This window comes from Elgaria multicarinata, chromosome 16 (assembly GCF_023053635.1).
Source record: "Elgaria multicarinata webbii isolate HBS135686 ecotype San Diego chromosome 16, rElgMul1.1.pri, whole genome shotgun sequence".
Classification (NCBI taxonomy): Eukaryota; Metazoa; Chordata; class Lepidosauria; order Squamata; family Anguidae; genus Elgaria; species Elgaria multicarinata.
In genome coordinates this window covers 2,350,173-2,376,693 of record NC_086186.1, presented here as the reverse complement: position 1 = coordinate 2,376,693, position 26,521 = coordinate 2,350,173, and the positions used below count along the sequence as shown (strand labels likewise).

Below are 26,521 nucleotides of genomic sequence, written 5' to 3'. Positions count from 1 at the left end.
GTTTGTTCAAAACTTACTTTGTCTCTTCTTATGACAATTTCTTTAAAACAAAATGGGAAATCCTAACTGCCAGAGCTATTTCTAATGTTAGGGGATTAAATAACTGAGGGTGTATTTGAACTGACATTTTCCACACAACCCACTACTTTAATTATTAAGATTAGCTTGTGCTGTTCACAACATATTGCATCTCCCAACTTGATAGGGTTCATCTGACAAATGTGTTCTCCTAGAGATGGAGCAATGGAAGACTGACGCAAATGCTAGACCTTTTCCAATTAATTTCCAGTCAATAAAATAATACCGATTTTCCTGAAATAGTCAAAATGTAAAGTCATAGTAGGTTTTAAATAAATGGTTATGGACAAAGGCAATGACTTCCTATAAAGCAGCGCCTCTTTAAAAAAAAAACAGATACACAGTTGCTCAAACAAGGATATTATCATGCCAGTACCAGGTTACAGTTGTGCAGAAATTAGAGGAACTGTAACAAAACAGTCTTTATATTAATAATACTTATTTAACTTTTACATTACTTTCAATTAAAGGCATATGAAAATACAAAGCAGACAGAACATAAACAAACATACAATAAAAGTAATTACAAAATAAACATTTAAAAACACATTTATAAAATAAAAAAATGCTTCAAGAGGCAGCTGGACAACCATCTGTCAGGGATGCTTTAGGGTGGATTCCTGCATTGAGCAGGGGGTTGGACTCGATGGCCTTGTAGGCCCCTTCCAACTCTGCTATTCTATGATTCTCTTTCAATTCAGTCATACAGATTGAGGTATGCTGACCAAACGCCAAAAAGCTTATCAAGACAAAGCTGTTGTTGGTAATATATATTCTCTCAAAAGAGGCCAATGCTGCAAGGTCTTCAGCCCACTGTCCAATGGAGGGACACACTTTGTCCTTCCATTATTGTAGTGTAAGTCTCTTGGCCATCATGAGAGCTCAGGGCTTGAAGAACAGACCACAAGAAGCATCGGGCAAAAATATTGATTCTAATTTTTCACTCTATCTGTCTGCTTACATTATGTAGTTCCTAGTAAAAGACTGGCATTTAAGATATGTTAAAATAACTGTAGAGGGGGAAAATGTGAACACTACAATCGCAACTACCACAGAATTTGATCCCAGGAAATAAGTTAGGGATTTTTCCAGGTTCCTGAAGCCTCCCATTAGCTAAGCTCAGAAGAACCATATCTGTTCTGGGTACTTAAGTTACTTTGAATTTAGACTGCTAAATAAGAACAAACCCCATTACAAAACCCATGATTTTTTTTTAAAAAAATCCTCCCAAGTGACACAGGCTCAACAGGGTGAAGGTGACAGATTAGATCTTTCTTTACATTTCACTTTTCTTTGCCCAACTCCTAGCCACTGATTCTTCCATGAACTCTGACCCACCTAAAATCAATATGACATTTTACTAAATTCACGCAAACAAATGCAAGAGTCAGAGTCAAAGTGAATATGAAGTTTTACACATATGAAGTTTTCAGCTTTACACATACTCCTCTGTATGCTTATTCCCAAGTAAGTGTGCACAGGATGCAGGCTGATACTGCAATCCTATACTCACTGACCTGGGAGGAAGCCTCACTGGACACATTGCAACTTACTTCTGAATAAACATGCATAGGATTGCACTATTAGCCTGCAAATCTTTACCCGTCATTGCAGTTTTTATTGTAAGTGAAAACAGTAGCCCTATTCAGACATTTCATGTCACTTCTATGGGCTTAAACTTAGGTGAGGCTATTCACACAAGCCTCATCCCAATGTCCCCACATATGCCCACTCCATTTTGTACATTCATGCTATCAGCATGAAATTCTGAAGGAGAATTCTAGGCATGTTCAGTTGGACATGCTTAGAATCTCCTTTCAGACCTTCATGCTGAATGCACAGAAGTCTGACGTTTCTTCCTACGGAGATCAGCATGTTCAGGGTGGAGCTAAAATGTGCGTCCCTACTCCTTCCTACACACATTCATTTTGAATGCCTAGTGGACTAGTATGTTACAAATACAGGGAATATTTAGCTAGCTGTCTCATTGCCCAGATGCCATGTCAGAAATACTTAAACAGAGAATCAGGGCTTAAGAGTTCCTTGCTAGCAGCGTGTTTCTCATAATAGATGCTCAGTTCTAATTGTACTGCCTTCTTTAACCACCACTAGCAGTATTAATTCCATTATCATTACAGAGATAAAAGGATAAGAGCTGACAGTTTGGAGTGGTAGAAACCATTTTGGGGGAGAAAGGGTGGTGCAGTTATATTGGATGTTCATTGCAAAGCATTCGTGTGAATCTGCCACAATGAGAACAAATTGTAGTCATACATGCCTTGAGCTCTGTGGGGGGAAAATCCACAGACTCATTATGTGCATGCCAGCAATTTCTGCTCACAGAATTTCGAGTATACAACAACTTTTTTAAAAAATGGCTGCACAGATCAAATCTCCCCACCCCGCCAAATAGTTAATATATTTGAAAGCAATACCTAAGGAAACCACCAGCTGGTTCTTTCTAAAAAAATAAAAATAAATTGCACTTCAGCAATAGTACAGGGATGGGAGAGCAGAGGAGAGGAAGACTTTCTCACAAACTATACCTAAAAGGAAAAAACACTGGTCAGATTTTGCCAATGTTACATTTGGTCCCAATGAACTGCCAGACACACAACCTTCTAAATCCTTCTAACCCTCTTCACGAATTTACCTGTGATTTGATTTGTTTGTTCAGCTACTTGGAGCAAATCTTTATTATTATTATTATTATTATTAATTTATTTATTTATATAGCACCATCAATGTACATGGTGCTGTACAGATAACACAGTAAATAGCAAGACCCTGCCGCATAGGCTTACAATCTAATAAGTTGTAGTAAACAATAAAGAGGGAAGGAGAATGCAAACAGGCACAGGGAAGTGTAAACAGCCACCGGGTAGGGTGAAGCTAACAGTATAGAGTCAGTATAGGGAAAATCATCCTACTCAAGAGAGTGATGTGGGCAAGAAGCAGAACCCTGGGTTAAGCTTTGGCCGTTCCTGGATCTCTGGGAAGACTGCATGGAGACATTAGCATCCTTCCTAAATATCATCTGGGTGCCTGCCAAAGCATGTGGCATTACTGTGAGGTGAGCTGGTGCAAGTTGTAGTAGGGCAATGGGGTGAGGAGTGGGAATTTCAAACAATTGCTAATAAGGAACTATGAAGCTCTAAGAGAGCGAGATGCTACATTCCGTTCTTTTTACCACACTGCTCAAAGACAAACTGATGCCCCAAAGCTCTCAGTTAGGTGAGCTCAAGAGGATGGATCAACCAAGAACTTTGTGTTAATATCAATGCTTCTCAAAAAGTCACTTACAAGAACACATGCTTAATACACCATTTACCTCTATGCTCACCATTCAAATTCAGATTAGAATCTTCACTCCTTAAAGGGAAGAATACCCAAGACCACTGAACACATAATCATCCTTTTGTTCACAGAACCATGGTACCAAGGAATGGTTCAAAGGTGAATTATTTACACGGTTTAAAGCAAGTGCATAGAAGGATTCTCACAATCCTACTATTAATCCCTGACTTACTGCAGATTGACCTGGAGTGTTCTCACAAACATTTATGCATTTTAAGAACACCACTCCAGCTTTTAAAAGATAAACGGAATTAGTCCGAGATGGGAGGGGGTGGCTTCCCGCTGCTGCCATCATCACCACTTCACCTTTCAACACTGTTCAGCAAAAATACTCAATGCCAGCCCAGTAATAGAAAATAAAATTAGTCTAGCATTTACTGATACCATGCTAAAAAAAGCAAATCGTGGATAAACAGCTTTGTAAAACAAGAAACTGACATACCATTGGGGACCTAAGGATTTGAAAGAAAGCCAAGGGAATTAGTAAGAGAAATAAGCTGTTTAAATTGGAGAAATCTGCAAAAATAAAACCCCACTACTACTGCAAAAATAGGCTTCAGTATCCAAGTCTGCTTTGCCAGCATTTAGTTACATTTGATGAAAGCTCATCACACTGGAACACCCAGCTTTCTCTTCCTCATCTGACCCCAGCTTCATAATCTCAGATGTTGGACCAATAACTTAGTGTCAGGCAGCTTCCTATGATCCTAAGATGCAATGTGGCACAGGGGAAACACATATAATTATTATTATTTATTTATATAGCACCATCAATGTACATGGTGCTGTACAGAGTAAAACAGTAAATAGCAAGACCCTGCCGCATAGGCTTACATTCTAATAAAATCATAATATAACAATAAGAAGTGGAAGAGAATGCAAACAGGCACAGGGTAGGGTAAAACTAACAGTATAGTTTTTAGCTAAGCTTTAAAAGCTGCGGTTGAACTTGTAGTTCTCAAATGTTCTGGAAGAGCGTTCCAGGCATAAGGGGCAGCAGAAGAAAATGGACGAAGCCGAGCAATGGCTCAAGGGAGGCCATGTCAGATTGTGGGGATGAGGATGTAAAATTCACAACAAGCTTCAAAGTCCCTCTCTTGCAAGATTAAACTTCAAGAACACAATACAATTTAAGAGCATTGCTGAGGATACTTCTCAACAACCAAGAATACATGTGCTCTTAGGAAATAATCACATGCGGTCTGAAACATGCAAGGCCCCATGCCATTCTCCTTAACTAGGGTGACCATATGAAAAGGACAGGGCCTCCTTTTCATATGTATCTTTAATAGTTGCATAGAAAAGGGAATTTTAGCAGGTGTCACTTGTATATATGGGGAACCTGGTGAAATTTCCTCTTCATTACACCACTTAAAGCTGCAGGTGCCCTGCCCTCTTTTAAATCTGGTCACTCTAGTATAGCTCCTGCAGCTTTAACTATTGTGATGAAGAGGGAATTTCACCAGGTTCTCCATATATACAAATGACACCTGCTAAAATTCCCTTTTCTATGCAACTGTTAAAGATACAGGAGCTCTGTCCTCCTTTTCATATGGTCACCCTACCTTAACAGCATCCAGTCCTCTCTATTATTTTAAATATATGTACCTAACCTTTGTACCTCATAGACCTCCCCTTTCCCACCATAGCTTATAACAGATTAAAATAAAGTACAAACCAAGCTGCAAAATAATTCACCAAAGGCCCATGCTAAATGCTCACATTCTATAATGCAATGGATTGAAGATCTTATAATGCTTTCAGCATTTGAATGAGTTGTGTGATTGTGTATGAGACACGCCTGCAAATGGCTACTTATTTGGAAATTTGGCTAATAAACCCATTTTATTTTGCCATCTAACAACACAATCCTATGAATGTTTACTCAGAAGTAAATCCTACTGTGATCAATGTGGAATTGAAAACCAGAAGATGGCATCAAATACTGCTGGATAGGGAATTCCATAAGCAAGACACTATCAGCATTTTCCAAAGCAAATTAGGCTAATTTGCATAGGGTCATTTATATGCTCACATATTTGCTCAGGATAATCACCTGAAAAACATTAATTACAACTTTGAAACTGCCAAGCTTGCCTAACATTGTATTTGCAATTGGCATATATTCATTTTTATGAATAAATTTATGAATCAGAAGATTTTCCACAGGAAAATAAAGTCCCACAAAACCAGACCTCACTAGGGGTCCCATCCCCGACTATAATCCATTTTAAGCCTCAAAAGGAGGGACACACCTGGAACAAGCCTCCAATGAATATTTTAACTAATGGACATTTTCACCTGGAGAAGTTTGTCTTTCAGACACTTTCAACTAGTTGCTTCAGCTCTGGGCACATGCAACATGAGGGGAGCTAATATACCAAAACAGTAATTTTGGGAAGGTTCCCCATAATTATAGAATTTCTCTTCCTTGAAGACTCACCAAACCTTTCAAGAGGGAATGCCCACTGTTGCATGTATTTGTTTCCCTATCTCAGTAGGTCTCACAAAGGCACATTTTATAGCACTCAAATGATACTTTTTCTATGATTGGAAAAAGTACTGGGTGAAACATTGTTGAATAGAAAGCCTGTTCAAAGGATTAGGATATCAAGGTTTAAAAAATAGCAGTAGGGGGTGGAGGAGTTCTGCTTATAAGGTTGTAACAGATGCACACTATGGTGCTTTATTATTATTATTATTATTATTATTATTTATATAGCACCATCAATGTACATGGTGCTGTACAGAGTAAAACAGTAAATAGCGAGACCCTGCTGCATAGGCTTACATTCTAATAAAACCATAATAAAACAATAAGGAAGGGAAGAGAATGCAAACAGGCACAGGGTAGGGTAAACAGGCACTGGGTAGGGTAAAACTGACAGTATAAAGTCAGAACAAAATCAAGTTTTAAAAGCTTTAGGAAAAAGAAAAGTTTTTAGCTGAGCTTTAAAAGCTGCGGTTGAACTTGTAGTTCTCAAATGTTCTGGAAGAGCGTTCCAGGCATAAGGGGCAGCAGAAGAAAATGGACGAAGCCGAGCAAGGGAAGTAGAGACCCTTGGGCAGGTGAGAAACATGGCATCAGAGGCGCGAAGAGCACGAGCGGGGCAATAGTGTGAGATGAGAGAGGAGAGATAGGAAGGAGCTAGACAGTTAAAAGCTTTGTAGGTCAACAGGAGAAGTTTATAATGGGTTCTGAAGTGAATTGGAAGCCAATGAAGAGATTTCAGAAGTGGAGTTACATGGTCAGAGCGGCGAGCCAAGAAGATGATCTCAGCAGCAGAGTGGTGAACAGAAACCAACGGACTGATGTGAGAAGAAGGAAGGCCAGTGAGAAGAAGGTTGCAGTAGTCCAACCGAGAAATAACCAATGCATGAACAAGAGTCTTGGCAGAAGAGACAGACAAAAATGATCGAATCCTGGCAATATTATACAGGAAAAAACGACAGGATTTAGCTACTGCCACAATATGAGGAATAAAGGAGAGCGAGGAATCAAATATAAAGCCAAGACTACGAGCTTCCTTGACTGGAGTAAGCGTAACATTATTGACAGTAAGAGAGAATGAGAGATGAGGAGAAGGTTTAGGAGGAAAAACAAGCAATTCAGTCTTTGCCATATTAAGTTTCAAACGACGATGAAGCAACCAAGCTGAGATATCTGAGAGACATGCCGAGATACGATCGTGAACATCAGGAGAAAGATCCGGAGATGAAAGATATAATTGTGTATCATCGGCGTACAGATGATATTGGAGGCCATGAGATTGAATAAGATTACCCAAGGGCAACATGTATAAAAAAAAAAACAACGGACCAAGCACCGAGCCTTGGGGAACCCCTACTGAAAGGGTAAAAGAAGAAGACGAGCTGCCATTAGCCAACACGCTGAAAGAGCGACCCGCTAGATAGGAGGCAAACCAGTTATAGACAGAGCCACAAAATCCAAGGTCATGAAGGGAATCTAAAAGAAGATCGTAATCAACCGTGTCAAAGGCTGCAGTTAGATCAAGGAGAATAAGAACGGAATAATGGCCTTTAGACTTGGCAGTAAGAAGATCATTGGTAATCTTAGTAAGGGCTGTCTCAGTGGAATGCAAAGGACGGAATCCAGATTGAAAAGGATCCAGAGCAGAGTTACTAGAAAGAAAATCAAGGCAACTAGAGCAGACCACACGCTCCAGGATCTTTGAAACAAACGGCAACAAAGAGACAGGTCGGTAGTTAGACAGAGATAGCCTATCAAGAGTAGGTTTCTTGAGAATAGGAGAGACTATAGCATGTTTAAAAGCAGAAGGAAATGAACCAGAGGACAGAGAAAAATTAATAATATGAAGCAAGAAAGGGAGGATAGCAGGGATAAGATTAATAAAGACACGAGAAGGAATCGGATCACGAGAACAAGTGGAAGGCTTCGAAGAGCGCAGTATTGTAGACAGTTCATCAGCTGAGACCGAAGGAAACGCAGAGAAATTTGCAGGAGGAACTGACAGATGAGGAACAGGAACTGGAAGAGGAGCAGAGCTGGCCAGATCAGAGTGACTAGTTTGGATTTTAGCATTGAAAAAAGAGGCAAAGTTATTAGCAGACAGAGAGGCGGGGAAAGATGGTGGATTAGGCTTGAGAAGAGAATTGAAGGACGCAAAGAGCCTCTGAGGATGCCTAGCATTTGACTGGATCAACGTTGAGTAATACTACTGTTTGGCCAATGAAATGGCAGAAGAGAAAGAGGAGAGTACAAATTTGTAATGAACAAAGTCCGCCCAGTCCCTGGTCTTACGCCAAAGGCGTTCAGCTGCCCGGGAACAAGAGCGAAGGTAGCGGAGGAAAGAGGTGAGCCACGGTTGGGGTTGAGAAGGGCGAACTATCCGAGTTGTAGATGGAGCAAGATTATCAAGAGTTGAAGATAAGGAGGAATTAAAGAAGGAGACAGCTGAGTCCAAGGAGACAGCCGAAAAGACAGAAGGAAGGGAGGAGGCTAGAGACTGGGAAAAAGCCTCATAATTGATAGATTGCAAGTCACGACAAGAGCGAGAAGCTGGACGTGAAGGACGAGGATTATGAGTAATATTGAAAGAAACTAGGTGATGATCTGACAACGGAAAGTGAGCAGTAGAAAAGTCCAAAACAGAGCAATTCCGAGTGAGAACAAGATCCAGACTGTGTCCAAGGGAATGTGTGGGTACATCAGACCAAAGCTTAAGATCATAAGAGGAAGATAATGAGTGAAGTTGTAGAGCTGCAGCATCTTGAGGGTCATCCACATGAATATTGAAGTCACCCAAAATAAGAGTAGGACAGTTATCAGAGAGGAAAAAGGACAGCCACAAATCAAAATCAGAGATAAATTTTGAGGACGAGCCTGGGGGGGCGATACAGAACTGCAATCCGCAGTCGCAATGGAGCGAAAAGCCTCACCACATGTACCTCAAAGGAGGAAAAACAATGTGACGGTGGAATGGAAAGAGGCTGGAACTGGCACAAACTAGATAATAAAAGACCCACACCACCACCCCGACCCTCTGGGCGACTAGTGTGAGAGAAAGAGAGCCCTCCAAGAGAGAGGGCAGCAGAGATGGCGGTATCATGGGCAGGAAGCCAGGTTTCAGTAAGAGCAAGGAGGTGGAGAGACCTAGAGATAAACAAGTCCTGAATGACAGGGGCCTTAGAAGCAACAGAGTGACAGTTCCATAAGGAACACAAAAAAGGCAGCTGAGAAGAGGGGAGACACCGAATAGGAACTAAGTTGGGAGAGACGAAATTGGAACAAGCCATAAGGAACAGATATGAGGAGAAAAGAATTGAGAGGAGAAAATGAGAAGATTGTGTCCTGAATCAGAAAGTAGCAGCGACCAGACCGCAGCTGGGGTTGTATATTGTTGGAAAGTTGCTAGCCTTCTCTTTCTTTTGATGAGCAAGCAGTACTTTCCCCACTAGTGATAAAGGGCAGGGGGCATAACAGCAAGGGGAAAACTCCATTCGTGCTGTGCATTCCCAACTGCTGTGTTCCTAATGCTTTACAATACAATCTTATGCATCAGAAGCAAGTCCTTCTGCGATCAGTTGGACTTACTCTCAGGTAAGCATGCACAGGATTGCAGCCTTAGTCCCACAGGAGTAGATGAAAAATCAACTTAGACCAAAGGGCTACATCAGCTACATACTTTGAAGGAATTATATCCACGCTAAAAACAAAATTAAGCACTGTTCAAAAACCACTCTGAGCATAGAGGAGAGTGTACTTCTTGTCACAGGCACTATGCAATAGGTGCCATGATAGTCACAACAAAATGTACAAATGCCTATTACAGAACTACTGAGGGTTTGTTTAGGCATTTCAAAGTTATGGACTGAAGCACTACAAAAATCACATAACTAATTTGAGATCATATGAGGAGACGAAACAGTTATGTATACCAATATTGGCTAATCTTTCAGGAAGTGTACATGGCTACAGAATGGCTTTGCCTTTCATCTTCTGAAACAGGGAGCAGGCACAGCAAAGCACGGGAAACGCAAAAAAGGAATGCAGACCTGACTATGGCACCGCCAGGACCATGGGTGGGGCCTTCCCACTTCTGTACAGAAATGCTACAAACTCCTGTTGCTTCTGCCACTTGTGGCATCCATGGTGTACATTATGAGCAATGACAGTTCTACAATATTCTCTCCAAGTTGCTAAAAGGCTATCATCTGCACACAGCCAGAGAAAAAAAACTAGATTTGCAAAGACAAAACTCTTACAATTCCACCCACCCACACAAAACAAAACAAAAGAACAAAAAAAGGAAAAGGAACATTAACAAAGAAAAGGCACTTTTTATATTTGAAGGTTTACAATCAAGAGTCTTAAATATCCTTACAGATCAATGGCTACTGGTCATGATGGCTGTGTATCAGCTCCAGCATCAGAAGCAGTATGCCTCTCAATAACAGTCGCTGGGGAACATGAGCGAGAGGGTGCCATAGTGCTCATGTTCTGCTTGTGAGCTTCCCATGGGCATCTGACTGGCTAGATCCAGCACCACTCTTCGTATGCTATCCTCAAAGCCCCAAAATAAAGCTAAAGCAAATAATTCCTTACAAAGTAATATTAACTTTAGATACAGAAGACACATAGAAGAGCTACGAAGTTTCAGCTGTCCTCTATAAGATATTCCACAAGTCTCTTGAGACTCCCATTCTTGCAACACACAGGCCCAATCCATTCACTTGATGCCACTACATCAAGTGAAATGGAAGTAATGCCCATATGTCTGCAGTGCTGAACAGTGGCCCAGTCCACATGTAATGGCAACCCATGGGTTATTTAAACCATACGTTGTAAGGGCCAAACAAGAGCAAACAAGCGCATTGTTAGTAAACTAAGAACTAGATTAATTGAAAACAGAAGCGACAAACAGGGAGAAGACAGTAAACTCATTCACTGCCATTGAGCAGGAGGTTGGACTCGATGGCCTTGTAGGCCCCTTCCAACTCTGCTATTCTATGATTCCTGGATTAAACAGCCCAGGAATTGAACCAGGTCACTTACTAAGAAGTAAACCACATTGAATACAATGGGATTTCCTTCTAAGTAAATAGAATAGAATCATAGAATAGAATAGCATATTCTATTCTAGCACAGAATAGAATATTCATAGATTGTGCTGTCAGTTTATCATCTCCCTTCCTCTGTTGTTTTTCTCTGTTGTGTTTGCTTTTAGACTATAAGCCACTTGGGAGTCAGGAGCTGTCCTTTTAGTCTATGAAAAGCAGCATATGCATAGAGTGCTGTATGAAATGTAACGCTAAGCAATGGGCGGGAGGGTGCTGTTGCCGGTGGGCTCCCAGTAACTGGTGTGTGCATTGGGATACTGCCCCTGGTACTGGAGGGAGCCCATAGCCATCAGGGCTAGTAGCCTTCTCCTCCAATTAGGTGGCCACTAATAGCCTTCTCCTCCAATTAGGTGGCCATCATCACGGCAAGATCTACACTACTGCTTATAACGGTTTATAATGGTTATGACAACTGTTCAGGCTCAGGACACATTACTTATACCGTTTTCATGATGTTTTTAAAGTGTTATATCCTGCTTGGTGTAGATCGGGCCTGGTAGCAAATGTCATAGTTTAACTATGAGCTGTGTGAAGAAGTCTTTCTGTCACCTGTATTGAATTTTTTTGGGGTGGGGGGAGGAGAAGGTAGGTGATATTAAAGGATGAGTATCAGCCGGGGGGGGGGGGGTGTGCAGGAACGACGCCGGAAATAGGCAGGCTTTTCTCAGGCTGGCGGGAACCTGGGGGGCCCGGTCGCCCCTTCCCCAGTCAGGGCCTCCGGAGAGGCCACTTTTGAGCCCCCTCCCCATCTCCCCAACCCTCGTTCTTCCATGGCCCCTACCAGCTCTCGCTTCCCCTCCCCACCCCCTATGGAGGGATAGAAGTCCTCGCTCTTCCTCCTCCTCCCACCCCCCCACCCCCACTGACCTGTCGGAGAATGGCGGGACGGAGAGGGGGCTTCCCCCCCCCAGAGACTTCTGCCCCTTCACCCCCACTCAGCCACCTTCATCCTCTCTCTCTCCCTCACACACGGGGGGCACATCACCGCCCCCCTCAGCTTTCGCATATCCCTCCGCCCCATGCGGACTCCTCTCAAGAACGCAGGATAAACCTCTCTTCTGCTAACCTTTCCTTCCGAAACCCAGCTCCCTACACTGGGGATGAATCCTATCGTGGTGTGGAGTTGGTTTTGTTATTGCTCTTTAATAATAAATAAAGGCCGCTGTGGAATTATTTTCGGAAGCGGAAGGCTTCTGCTTCTTCGCGCGCGCGTCGTCTAATGAACCGCACGCGCTGAGAAGAACGGTCGCCGCCGCGGTGCATGCTGGGGGTCGTAGTCTAGTTTCGGACCCGAGAGAGCGGTGGGAGCCGAAGGCGTAAATTGGAGGATTTGAGGAACGGAGGGGAGCTACGCCCCACCTCCTCCAGGCAGCGAGCGAGTCAGGAAGGAGCGCGAGCGCATGCGCCCCGAGGTGTGTGTTTTGCTCGGTCTCAGCCAGGCGCGAGCGACGGTTGGCGGCGCGCGCGCAGGCACGCGAAAGAAAGTGAGTGGGCGGGGCCGCGCTCGAGCTCTGCCCAGGCAGGCAGGCGGGAGGGAGGCCGGTGCTCTGAGGGAGTTCGCGAGAGAGTTGTGGCGCGTGAGGCGAGGCGAGGCGAGGCAGCCCGCCAGTGACTGCGGGGCGGACCCGGCGGCGCTGAGGGGAGGCCGAACTCGACCCCTTCAACAGGTAACTTTCCCCGTTTACGTTACTTGTGAAGACTCCGGCGGGACAAAAGGCAGGCCTGAGGGGGCGGCTGAGGAGCGGCTTCGAAGGCTCCCGGGACGGCGGCGGCGGCGGCGGCGGCGGCTGTGCGGTGTCTGTTTCTGAGGGGAATTTTTTTTTAGGGTTGTTATAAAGTACTATTGCTGGGGCGGGGGGTGGGGGCGAAGTAGGAGTGGGACTCTGCTTCCTCAGGGTTCGTGAATTCTCCTCGCCGGGAGGAGACGGGGGACGACTGGTGGGGCGGCCCGGCCCGGCCCGACTTCCTGGCGTGAAGGGAGGAAGAGGAGGAGGAGGAGGAGGAAGAGACCCCGGCGGGGATGAAGAGCTGGATCGGGGAGACGTCAGGCAGGCGGAAAGGAAAGCAGGAGGCCGGCCAGGATGGCCGCTGAGGCCATGACTGACAACTTCACCTCCCCATCTCCCCCACCACTCGCCGGCCCGGTCCACGCATGCACATCCCACCCCTCCCCGCGGGCGCCTCTGGTTAAATCCCCTTCGCGGCCCATTTCCCCAACTTTGATTCCAAGTTCTGGGTTGGAGCGAGGCCGCCGCCGTCTCTCCAGCCCCCACGAACACCAAAGTTTTACAGCCCACGATGTATTCTGCAGCCTGATCGGATGTGTCTGTTTACTCCTCAACAAACCCCGCTGGCATAAGAGGGGCTTGCTTGCTTTTTTAAAACTCAAGTGGGTTTTCCTCTCGGGGCTTAGCGGGCCTCCTGGGGCTGCAGCCTCAACCTAATCGTCATTATTAATTAATAATAATAATAATAATAATAATAATAATGCTTTCAATTGTTTTAGTTTTTGTGAACCGCCCAGGGAGCTTCGGCTATTGGGCGGTATAAAAACGCAATTAATAATAATAATTTTGTTCCTAGCCATGAATTTTGTGCAGGTCGCTTTCCATTGCCATGGTGGAGCATGTAACGGATCAGTGGTGACTTCTAGGGGAGTGAAGGGGGGGCAAAGGCTATTATTAGGGGAGCAAGGATTAGCTGCATTAGATGGGAGACTGGTGTTTTGGGGAAGCAGCCGCCTGTGCCTTGGAAATAACCCTGTCATCATTCATGGGAGTCTGCCTGGCTTGTCCCCAAGCAGGGGAGCAGGTAAATCTCTTAAAGAAATGTAGCGGAGGGGCAAAGTAAAGGGGTCTTGTGTCCCCTGCTTGCTCTTTTCAGGTGAGGTGGAAACTATAACCTCTGCTCCATACTTAAGGACTGCTGACTTGCAGTTTACAAAGGTGTTTGGGTTTTGTTTTTTTTTGCTTTCTCCTGCCTCTGTTTTTTTTTGGGGGGGGGGAAGAGGCCTTAGTTGTCATCACACACACCCAAAAGGCTAATTTTTAGTCACTCTTCACTCACTCCATTTTAATGCAGCTTTGAAAGGGGAAGGGGAGCAGGAAAGGGTGTATCACCCCAAAAGTATGTAACTGTCACTGTTGAGCCCATCCTTTGCCACAGCTTGGCAGTTTATCACTTGCCTGTCTCTCCCTGCTGCCAGTGTCCTCAGCTGGCTAATGCCACAAAGTTAAGGGGCAGAGCTATGGGCATTATAGGTGAGAAGCCCAAGCTTGAATTCTGGAAGGGTTTCATTTCTGTGACCTTTTAATCATCATCCCCCCCCCCATTTTGAGATGTTCTGCTTGAATTATCTTTTTCTTTTGTGGAGGAAGGGTAAGAGGCAGTGGCTCAGGCTGTGGTTTCTAGACCTCTGATTTGTATTCATCCATTCCCATAATGGGAATGCCATATAGGAAACTGACACACACATTGTTTTGTAGCAAGGCACTTCCTAGTCTTGTTAATTCTGGCTCACAAAATATTGATATGTTCATAAATGTATTGTGTATTTTAAGCTCTTATGGGTTTCCCTTTTTTCAATTTGGACAGCTTGTAGAGGAAAGGGGAAAGAATTTAAACTATACTTGGATATCTGTGTTGTGTCTTGGATTGTTTATATAATTGGTTAGCACTGGGTATGACAATTGTGTTCTTGTTGGATGGATTTTTGAACAAAAAAAGATGATTGGTACACCTCCGTGATAAACAGGCTGCTGTTATTTGATCTTCCTTTTGGAGAGGCCCAGATTTCAGAATTAGAGCTGGAAAAATCTTCAACACTCAGCTGTCCAGCTGCCTAAAAGGTTGATAATCATGCCTTGGTATTTGGGTTTTTGTTTTCTCCTGTGTAGGTTTGATTCCTAAAAACTACATGTAGGTTCCTAAAAGTTTGCAGTATTTCTGCAACTTAACCCATGTGAGGACAGTTTTCTGGAAATGGGGGGATTCCTATCCCGATGGATTAACAATGCAATCCTACATGTCTCTACTCAAAAGTATGCCTAAGTGAGATCAATGGGACTTACTCACAAGTAAGTGTGTATAGGATTACAGTTTAAGTGCTATTTCACACTTAGGAAAGCTGCTGTTGTGTAGTGACTACTTTGTGGCAGGCAGGCTGCTATCTACCCCACTTTTTAATATGAGGATAATACTGGCCTGTTATAAGGATTAGTGAGGAATATATGAAGCAGTCTGAAGATTGGAAAAAAGCATTATATAAATATTTAGTGTTATTAGCCTTTTGAATTCTTAGAGCTGAGAAAGTACTTAATTTACAAGATATGTTGAATGGAGGAAAAAATAGCTTGAGCTTATCCACCCTTGGAGACTTTCCTCCCAGTTAAGAACTCCCTCCTGCTCCCAACAGAGTCTCCTATTGCACTTTCCATTATCAACTGAGAGTGCCTTCCAGAGCATAAAATCCACAATAGCATGTGCATAGCAATTACTGTTTGTTCTTCAGGACTACATTAACTACTTATGCAAAGTAATCTAGAGATTTCAGTACTTTGCTTGTTTTAGCTATGAGTTTTCCAGTGTTGAGATTACACTATCTTTCTTGTTTTCAATTCCTTTAACATTCCATACAGAAGAGAACAGAAAGGCGATACGGTACAGGAGAGCACAAGCAAAGAACCATAGAGTGAGAGAGAACTAGAGGAGCCAGTCGTTCTAGTAGGAACTCTTCCATGCAGGCTCCTCTTTCTGCATCACTCTTGACTTTTCACAGTTCTGGCCATGTGAGTCTTGATTGGGCAATAAGTTTAAAAGAATGTTCTGATTTTATAAACCTAGAGTAACTGAATGCGTGAAGAGCTACTTTTAAAGCACAATCCTATGCGTATTTAGACAGAAAAACAGTCCTAAAACTTACATCATTCTCCAGCCAGCTAGGGAATGCACTCTTATTTTATTTTCAAAATCAAGAACCTTGGTCTTTTTAACAACAGAAATGTGGGATTGAAGCATTTTAAAAGCTGAACATTTTGACTGGATATTATTTTATTAAATTTTGCATTAGTAGTTCTTTCCCCCTGATAATGCTAAAGAATTTCTCGACAGCAGAGTAGCTGATGATGAGTTGTACAGATCAAGGTTCTTCCTGGCAAAAGTTTGATCTCCAGTGTGTTTCAGCAAAACCTCATTTTCTCTCGGCAACACAGAAATATGTTAGGAATAAATTGTCTACCAACTCCAACTTTCCATGAGTAATGTTCCATTCATTTTATGATGGGTTTACCTTATTTTCAGGAAATTCAAGGATACAGATAACTTCATTCATTGACTTCCCAAATTATTTATTAATTGTTTATTTTAACTTGATTCAGATGACATTCAGATGACGTAGAATGGCACATTAAAGCACATTTCTGAAGTATTAGGTGGACACTCCTAAACTTGCCATATGCTATAGGTTTTGTTCTTGAGACTTCTTAATGCTCATTTTTACTTTTCAGCTGAGTTTTGTTTTTGTTTTTTGAAATATTCCCTCAGTAACTTTTAAGGGCATTACAGTGCTATATGTACTTACATAGAAGCAAGTCCTATTGAACTTAGTGAGATTTATTTCTGACTAAACGTCATTTGTGTATCTGGTACTGACATGTAAGCCTTATCGATGTCAGTGGGACAATCATGCCCTATTAGAGTTACAGCTTAAGTCAGGAGTAGGCATCTTCAGGATGTTCAGGGCCATTTTTAACTTTGAAGGTGCCAAAAACAGGAAGATTGGCATCTTAAATGGCTACAGAGCACAAAATGGGTCAAAATTGCTTAAAGTTATCAGAAGAGAAATTCAGATCATACAAGGTACATAGTTTGCATAACTCAAATCAGGCAGTTGTTCAAAATTCAGTGTTATATTATCTGCATTCAGCTTCTTTGATACAGTTGTCAACATGCCTATTCAGCTTTTATATTGGGATCTGAACATTTTCCAGCTACTTTGCTTTAAAAATCCCTTTTAAAGCCATCTAAATTGGTGGCCATCTTGTGGTGGTAGCTTACAAGAAGTTTCGTACAGGGAGGTATATTCAGGTTAAACATGAAAAATAACTTCTCAACACTAAGAACAGCTCAGCAAAATAGAGCTGAGGATGTGAAATCTCCTTAAAATTGTTGTTGTTTTTAAAGAAAAAGACGCCACAACTGAAGACAGAGCCGCACCAGACAAGTTAAAGCCATGTCATACTAGTAGGCTGCTGGTCACCCTGCTGACCCTTACTCCTCTAGAATAATGGCAAATACCATAATTACAAAAAACATACTCGGCAGCTGATTCACTCAGGGAAGACCTGGGTAAAAAAAGGGGGTCTTTAATTGGTGCCTAAGGCACGATGCATTTGATGCCTCCCGAGTACACAGGGAAGATCATTCCACAAATTGGGCACCACCACAGAGAAGGCCCACTTCCTAGTTGCTGCGAGATGGTAGGTACCACCAGCATTGTCTCCTTCAGTGAGTTTAATGATCGCATAGGTCTATAATGGAGAAGGCATTCTGCCAGGTAACCTGATCCCAATCAGTTGAGGGCTTTATATCTTGTACTTGGATCTGTAGTGAATAGATAGCCAATGCAGTTGTTTTAACACTGGTGTAACATGTACATGGCCAGGCACTCCACTCAGCATCCTGGCTGCCACATTCTGCACCAATGGCACTTCTGGACCAAGCACAGGTGTAGCCTCACATAACGCACATTGCACAGTAATCTAAACATGAGGTTACCAATGCATGGACTACAGTGGTCAGGCTATTGGTGATAGACACCCTCGCTACAGAAGCCATTTCAGCCTCTAATGACAGTGATGAATCCAAGAACATCCACAAACTATATACCTGCTCCTGAAGGAGTGCAACCCTATCTAGAATGTAAAGTCTCCAATTCCTATACCTGGGGGCGGGGAAACCCATAGAGTTTCATTGTTAATTGTAGTTTCCATTCTTATTTAGAGCACTAGGGGGGAAAGGTCACCTCTCTCATCTGTTTTTCTTCCCCCACCACCACATAAACAGTATGTGGCTACTAGGAGGAGGGCTTTCTCTGCTGTGGCACCCCGGCTGTGGAATGAGTTCCCCAGAGAGGTCCGTCTGGCGCCTACACTGTACTCTTCATCGCCAACTGAAGACCTTTTTATTCTCTCAGTATTTTAACACTTAATTTTAACTTAAATTTAAATTTTACTGTTCTAACTCTGTATTTTAATCTTACATCAATTTTGCTGCGTAGTTTTATCCTGGTTGTGTTTTTTATACTGTATTTTGTATTTGTGTTTTTAACCTGTTGGTTGTTTTATTATGGTTTTAATTTTTGTGAACCGCCCAGAGAGCTTCGGCTATTGGGCGGTATAAAAAATGTAATAAATAAATAAATGATTGCTTCTCTCTTTTCCCAAGATTGGTTGGCAATTATGACATGTCAGGGCAAGCTTATTGGAATCTAGTAAAGAGTGGGATCACCAATTAAATGTAGGTAAAACCCTCTTTCTGAAACTGTCAGGATGGGCTGTATGAAACATTTGAAGCAATAAAGTGTTAAATAGTTCTGTTTTCTCCGTCTACATCTGTAGACTAATATTACATCAATATTTTAAGAACCTCGTATGATGTGATAAGTGGTCAGGATTGTATCGATGTTGTGTCTATATGTCTTCTAAGCTTATTTTTTTCTTCTGTGAGGAGTTAATAAGGTGCACCACTATGTGGAATGTTGTTCTGTAGCATTTAAAGTACCTGTCCATATCCTTAGATACTGTTGGTAACAGTTGCCATGCAAAATGTTCTGCAAGAGCTTTGCAGATTTAAGGTGAAAATTTTAAATGGTTAGATGTAGATTCTTCATTCTTAAAGGTTTTTTTAATTATGGTAAGTTTGTGCTGCATCCCTTGCCAGTGTGGCTGTTTTTCTGTTTTATATAACATGAGAGGTAATATGATCGTTTCTCTTGTTTGTGCTGCTTTATTCAAGAAGATGAAAGCTAGTTGCCTTTCTTATTAGTGTTGATATTTGCATGGCAATCAAACAGTGTGTTGCAAATTGCAGTTGCCGATGTAATGCTCAAACAGTAAGGTGTGTGTATTTGTAAACATTGTTTATTTGCATTGTGGTAAGACTGTATTTTTCTTTTGTATTTTATAAGATGGTCTTTGCTGTTTGAATTGTTAGCTGTCACTGATGAAAGTAATACACAGTGCCAATGCAGAATAACGAGTATGAAGAGAAATTTGATACCAAGTATATGGACTGGAGAAATGTATCAAAATGTGTTGCTGCTATTAAGCAGCACAAGATCCTAATATCACAATAGCCTGTTTGTTTGCTAATTGTATAGTGAAAAAAGTATATCTTGTGCTGTATAATTGTAATATAACATCCCTTCCTCAGATGCTTTAGCTAGCATAGAAATACTCAATCTTGATAAAATAATATGTTAAAATTGTAGCAATAGGGCAATATCAGAAAAAGCACTATAGCTTAATTTTAAGTTGAGAAATAAAAATTTCCATTCCAAATCAGATAAACTCATTTAAATCCTATCTTTCCTTGCGTTAGATATCTATAGTAGTCATCTTATCAGATAGCTAACCCAGTCTACATACTAAGTTAAATGATATATGAATACCCTTGCGTTATATGTACTGAGCAATTCAACAAAAACACTGAAGTACTGCAGGAAGAACATGTAATCCATGTAATGAAGTAATATCTTCAGCATTTGGCTGGGGGTATTGTAATTCTACCAAAGTGTCACTGACATGTTGCTTACTATATTTGCTTTTTCATTTAGATTAAATTGCTAGCAGGAAGGAAGCAAAAAGTCTATTAAAAGATAAGAAAGTAGAGCTGGTTTTAGGGGAGCAGAGGCAGCACAGAATCAAATGGCTGAGTCATGGATGAATGGTTTATTGGGCTACTGAAATGATTAAGTATTGGTAGATAAGCAGGAATCTGCAATTCTCAAAGTCATAGTTGCATTTTGGGGTATTCAAGTTTAGAAATGGAGTGCGCTATAATGGAGGAGGTAAGATGGAGCAAAAGTAATATTTTCACAGTGGTAGGTTGATACTTTGTTTAAAATGGAGGTATGAAAATATTTAATGTCATGTAAACAACATACAACTGACATGCTGCATTCGGATGAGACAGTAGTCAGTGGTGGGTTAATAGTCAGCTCTGTGGTTGATTATTGAGGGAGTACTCCCCACACGACATGATTACAATCAACTGTGGTGTGGATTAAGGCCAGTGTCAAGTTGACTATTAGTCAAAGGTGTGTTTGATTGACACATCCCTCACCCTCTCTCTCCCCCAGTCCTCCTGCTGGTATCTCTTCAGCCATTGCAAATTCTGTGGGCTGCACTAGAGCAGCAGCCGCAGCTTTGGTCACTCTTTAGTCGCCAAAAATAATCAACTGTGTGTGACTAAATAGCCAACAGTGCCTGACAGATGACACAATAACCAAGGGTTATTCAAATAATCAACTCTGCACAGCGTTGGTTATTTCAGCCGAATAACCAACTGTGGTGTAAAAAAGTCCCAACAGGCAACACAGTAACCAATAGTTGACTATTTAACCCACCATTGATTATTTAACCCACTATTGGTTATCGTGTCATCCAAATCCAGTCACACACAGTTTAGTAGAAAACTACAGTTGTGGCTCTTGGGTCTTAACTAGTTGAATGAGAAACTAGATTCAGCTTGGCTGTTAAATTGTATCCTTAAGAAAATTTAATACTTTTAAAAATCCGTATCTCAGTCCAGTTGATGCTTAGCTTAATTGCTTCCAGCATCTGCATCATTCAGGCATCTTTCACATTAAATACATTTTTTCCACAATGATGTGTCTAGGTTGTATACTAACATCTGTGTAGTGTCTAGAATGCACTAAGTATTATTCCAGAAATTTTTAATAGTCATCAAAAGTTACTTTAAATGTTTATTTTAGCAAGTTGTTTAATACAATTCTACTAGACTTAATTAGATGAGTTTTTATTGTATGCTCTGTAAGGACAATCCTTAAAAACTTAACCATCTAAGCACTCAGCTGTAGGCAGAAGAAGCAGATAAGCCTGATTACTTAATATTTCCATAAACCTAGTGTGAACATGCTGGTGTAATTATGCTTAGCAGTGGTTTTTCAGCGTCTTTTCTTGGATAACACTGATGGTGTCAGTCAGAATTAGAGAATTTGATAAAGAACTGACAGCTCTAGAAGTTAATATATCCTTTCTCTGAAATGCTAGAAACATAGGCTTAGTAGGAAGAAAACATATTTTGAATTATCTGGTTCCCTGTTCAGGATAGATAGCTCAATATCTTTTTACTTGAAAGAGGATTTATATATTTATTTATTACATTTATATACCGCCCCATAGCCGAAGCTCTCTGGTAATGGTACTTTGCAGTTTGCTATATCCTGGTTGGGGGGGGGAAGGTTTATCTACTGCCCATTAGATGTTCTCACAGCTGTGTAAGAGCCATTTATCTGTGAGCAGTTCTTGCATAACTAGGAAAATATTTAAATCTGGAATCGGCAACTTCTGGACCTCAAGATGTTTTGGCTTAGAATGTCCATTATTCCTTACCATTGACTATGCTGGCTAGGACTGATGAAAGCTGTAGACCAAAACACCTGAGCAGTCACAGGTTGCCTACTTTGATTTAAACGATCCATCCACATGGGTGTGGGTTGATAAGAGTGTGACTTTTGATTGGCTGTGTGTTTGGATCATTTAAACATTTCAAGCTATAAGTGGCTCCCATGTGGTTTAAAGAATATCCTAAGGGGATCTGATTTGTATATGAAACTGATAAATGCTTGTAATAAGACCAGTCATGATCTTCGGAAGTTCAGTATATACTTGTCATCAGTATTTTTTGTCCATCTAATGAATGCGTTAATGCGTTTCGGAGTGGGAGGGAAGGAGGCTGGCAGAGGCTGAGGATAGCTCATATCCTGGCCCCTCCAGTTTCTACCCACCCACCCACTGAAATGCCCACTTTTCTCCCTCTCCAAGGTTATCTCACAGATAATAGACGTGTTTATCAATTGTTTCAGTCCTTAAGACATTACATTAATCATTGCTAAGTTACAGCTTTTGTGTTGTAAATTAATTTCTTCTGAGACATTGTTCCATCTTTGGACCTATATCTACAGTAATTTATCCCTTTATGTTTCCTATTACTTCTGTAAATCAATTGAACCCCATTAGTAAGCAAGACAAAAATAATCCCTTGTGGGTTTGATTTCAAATTCATTTATACTTGCCATCAGTAATGATACAGTAATGCTTTTAGAAGGTGCTCGTTATTGGGAAGCATTGACCATGCCATGGCTCATTCATTGTGGGTTCATTAATGCATGGCAGGCTGTGGCAACTGCCAGGTTACATATGCAACTTTCTCTCAGGGGGCTGCCATTTCATGCAAACCTGGCAAGTATGGGTTGCTTAACCCTCACATAACCCATGATCTCTGAGTTTGCATGATATGACAACCCCTAAGTAGGGGTTCCATATTCAAAAGGTGGCAGCATATGAACAGCATTAGCCACATGGTTATCTTTTTGGTGCCAGGTCAAGACTTTTCTCTTCTCCCAGGCATTGAACAGCATTTAACAACATATGCTAAGTTTGTTTGTTTTTAATGGACTCCAGAACTGTTGTTGATTAAATGGATACTATTGTTTTATACTGCTGTTTTTATATTTTTGATGGTTTTAAATTTTATGTACTTTTTAATGTTTGCTGTTTTTAACTTTTGCAAACCACCCAAAGAGCTTTGGCTATGGGGCGGTATATACATTTAATAAATAAATAAATAACCCACGGTGGTCTGTTGTGTCCTGCGAAGAGCCCCATTTTCTGCATGTAAGATCCTATCCTAATTTTAGTATGTAGAACCAATATAGCCAACACCTATATATAGAAGCATTTATTGGAAACGGTTATAAAGTCTTAAGAGGACCCTAGCACATACAGTTCATTACAACTCCAACAGTTATCGTTGAAGAAAAGTTGAGATGCTTATTGAGGCCCTGCCTTTACTACATTATTGTTTTGTTTGTTTGTTTTACTTTTAAAGCTATTATTGATAGCACTTTGGAGTTACAGCCAGTGACTATCACATCTCAGCTTAATAAAGCCAAGATGTGTTGTTTTGCTGCTCCCTTTGCATGACCCAGCAGGTCTTCATTTAAATAATGATAGTTTGAACCAGGAAATTGTGATTAACAACTCAAGAACAAGCTAGAATGTGAAGCCAAGTTATGAAGTTCACTTCATATCCTGGCTTGCTCCAAATTTGTTAATCATAGGTTCTGAATGGGTCTGTGACTGTATAATAAACTTTGTTTGTTAATTATAGGTTCCCAGTGTGGATGGAACAGGAAGCTGTAGTGAACTGTAGACTTTCTAGCCTCTTTGCTTGCATTGTGTAAAGGGAAGAATGAAGAGGCTGCATGGGGGTCCATGATGATTATTCACATCTCACTTCATTAAGCTAGAGTATAATCATCCAAATGCAGCCAATATTTCAATATGTGACACTTTATGTTGTTGTTATATTTATATCCCACCTTTTTCCCAGTACTGGGACTCAAGGCGGTTTACAAGGTTAAAACATGTAGAATTACAGCTGTTTTCTGCACTGCTCTAAAATTGACAAGTGCTTCATTTTTGCAGACGAGGTTAGCATTGCTTTTAGATATCTGGTTGTTTTTAGGAAGATGTTATGTTCCTAGAATGATGTCCAAAAGGTTGCAAAACAAAAAATAAAACAAAAGACTGGTTGACATGACATCCTGTACCCATTGTTTGCTTAATTAAGTTATGATGGGCCAGTTCACATGACAGGAAAACCCATCATGGGTTAATTTACCCACAAGGAACTGTGTCGCATGCCATTCGCCCTGGACAAGCCACAGCAACCCCTGGCCAGGGCTTGCATATTCATAATGGCGGATGGCATGCACCAGAGGTTAATTAAACCACAGTGGGCTGTCATGTTGCCATTGGCAATGTGTTACCTAAAAGTCTTTTCTAAAAATATCTGCTCATCCTTTCCTTTCCAATCAATCTATATTGCATAGTTGTCTGTCACTCCAATTGGCACAGCCTATTAAAGAGGTCCAAAGGATCTATTTGTATTTTGGGGTCAGTGATTTACACAGTCATGACCAATGAACTGTGAAATCAATTATTAAATCCCATTGATACTGCCTTGTAACTGCCGCTTTGGCTGTATAAATATAAATCTATATATTACGCTCAAAAAAGCATGTCTCTTCCTTGATTTATGAAGCCAGCTTGTTAGTTAACCACCATTAAAGATGCAATTGATGATGGAAATATAAAATTTTATTTAGAATAGTTTTGCTGAGGCAGCATCATTCAATTTCTTCCAAGGTTATTGAAGTGAAATGGACAGTAGAAGGTGGTTTTCTGTCTTTTCCACACTTCAGACTTTTCACTTACAACATTCTAGGGAGAAATCGCACCCTGGTATGAGTCTCTGACTGGTGTTTCCTCTTTCCTGGGGGAGAAAGTAATGAGTGAACCAGGCTGTATTGTTTTAATTCAAATGTGGTATCTCCCTAACCCCCTGACCCAAACCCCTTTACTTTCCAAAGGCAGATCAGGTGATCAGGGAGATACTTTGTTCAAATAAATGTAGTAAAACTTGGTTTACCACATATGCTGGATACTCATAACTAGGCTGAGAGGTTTATTTCCAGGAGATAATGACTGAACCAGCTATTTCTCTGCTCTAAAGGAAACTTGACATTTTGATAAATTGCAAACCAGGAGTGATTTCCCCTCAATTTTCAGAGGACCACTTTAGTTTTCCACATTTTTGTCTGACTAGTCCTTTATTTTGCATTGTCAGATTGTCCAGTTTAAATGTATACTCTACTGTCAGACTGTAGTAAAAATCTTCTGTGGTGGATTAGCAGCTAAATATCTTATGCAACATAGGAAGAAAAGACAAAGGAAGCAATTTGATGCTATGTTTTCCCACTAGATATTATAATATCATAGTATTCTGATTCATGCTCTAATTATTATTATTATTATTATTATTGTTATCTGAGTCCTCTTAGTTTAAATAATAAAAGTGGTATGTGGCATCCTTACAGGAGTTGCCTGATGGTACCATGGACCATGTAAGTGCTAGGTGGTAGTTTAAACTTTATAATAACATTTAAAACTACACTGGATTATGTTCCATTCCCACATCCAAACTCTTTACCTTTAAAAGCCTTGCTCCTACTTACTTTTCTACCCTTGGTGTGTTTTTTCCCCATTATCTCTGCTGTTTCAGTTATTTCACTCCAATTCTGCAGATCAAAAGCCTTCTCTCTTAAACAATTTCCCTTTAAGTCCCATGTGCCTGGAATTCCCTCTCAAAATGCTGCATGGTATTGCCCCTTTCTCCCTTCAAATCCTTCCTCAAAATCTACTTTTTCCACTGGTCTCTTGGCTTAACTCCTTAGTATTCATACCTAAACTAAAAAAAGCTCAAGTACATGTACCTTCATCTGCTTGCATTTATCCCTCTTTCTCTTTGCCTCTCCTACCTTCCCATCCCCATTGTCAAAAATTAGACTGTAAGCTCTTTTGAGCCAGTATCTGCCCTTTTTTTCTCCTTAAGACAAAGCACCACAGGTTCATAGTATTGCATAGCTAATAAAAGACATCAAGTTCCTTGTTCAGAAACTGTAAACATTTGAATACTGGGATTCCCTTCCCCCCACCCCCACCCGAATATACTCTGTTCATTTCTTGTTATATATTAATGACGAGTTCATACAGTACATTAGGAATAAAGCCAATCCATGCAATTCTTACCTTTCAAATTGGGGCTTAAGCATTGATGAGGTTGAGCCTAGCAATCTACAGGTATAGATAGATTCAATGTACAAATTTCGAAGAGGCAGCCACAATTGTTTGTTACAACAAAAGCAACAAAGTATATTAGCTTAAAGGCAAATTGATTATGGAAATAAGTTCAGAGGGTATAGGCAGAGAAAGACCTCAATATTTGTACACTCTTTCTATTCCTAAAGTTACTTTATGTATAATTTAGTTTGCTCATAAAATTATATTTTAAAAAAAATTAAAAGTAAATTTGTAATTATTGTCTGAACACATTAAATGACTGCTATAGCATCAGAAGCACAGAACATTATACAACAAAACCAAAACTCACATGCTGGGAAACTGACCATAAATATCTATCACTAAAATATACTTTAGATCAATATTCTAATAGAGAAAGAAAGAATCAACTATGCTGGGAATCTTACAGAAAGGATTTAAAAAAAACGTTTTCCACCATGGCTTCATTATTTCTCTAATCTTTCTGTAAATGTGTTCTTGTTACATAGTTAGAAATCATTTTGCGGGGATTAATGGTTGGGTAACAATATATAGAT

The 26,521-nt window shown here is 40.9% G+C and overlaps 2 protein-coding genes across 3 annotated transcripts in view; one reads left to right on the top strand and one right to left on the bottom strand.

Moving 5' to 3' along the window:
- The window catches only part of HMG20A (high mobility group 20A), a 68,337-nt gene extending 56,341 nt beyond the window's left edge, over window positions 1-11,996 (bottom strand). Inside the window, exon 1 of the mRNA XM_063142206.1 lies at window positions 11,905-11,996. The gene's annotated coding sequence lies outside the window, so the exon portion shown is untranslated. The remainder of the gene's footprint in view (window positions 1-11,904) is intronic.
- Window positions 11,997-12,616: 620 nt separating this feature from the next.
- The window catches only part of PEAK1 (pseudopodium enriched atypical kinase 1), a 76,949-nt gene continuing 63,044 nt past the window's right edge, over window positions 12,617-26,521 (top strand). For both annotated transcript variants that reach the window (XM_063142585.1, XM_063142584.1), the window contains exon 1: window positions 12,617-12,704. The gene's annotated coding sequence lies outside the window, so the exon portion shown is untranslated. The remainder of the gene's footprint in view (window positions 12,705-26,521) is intronic.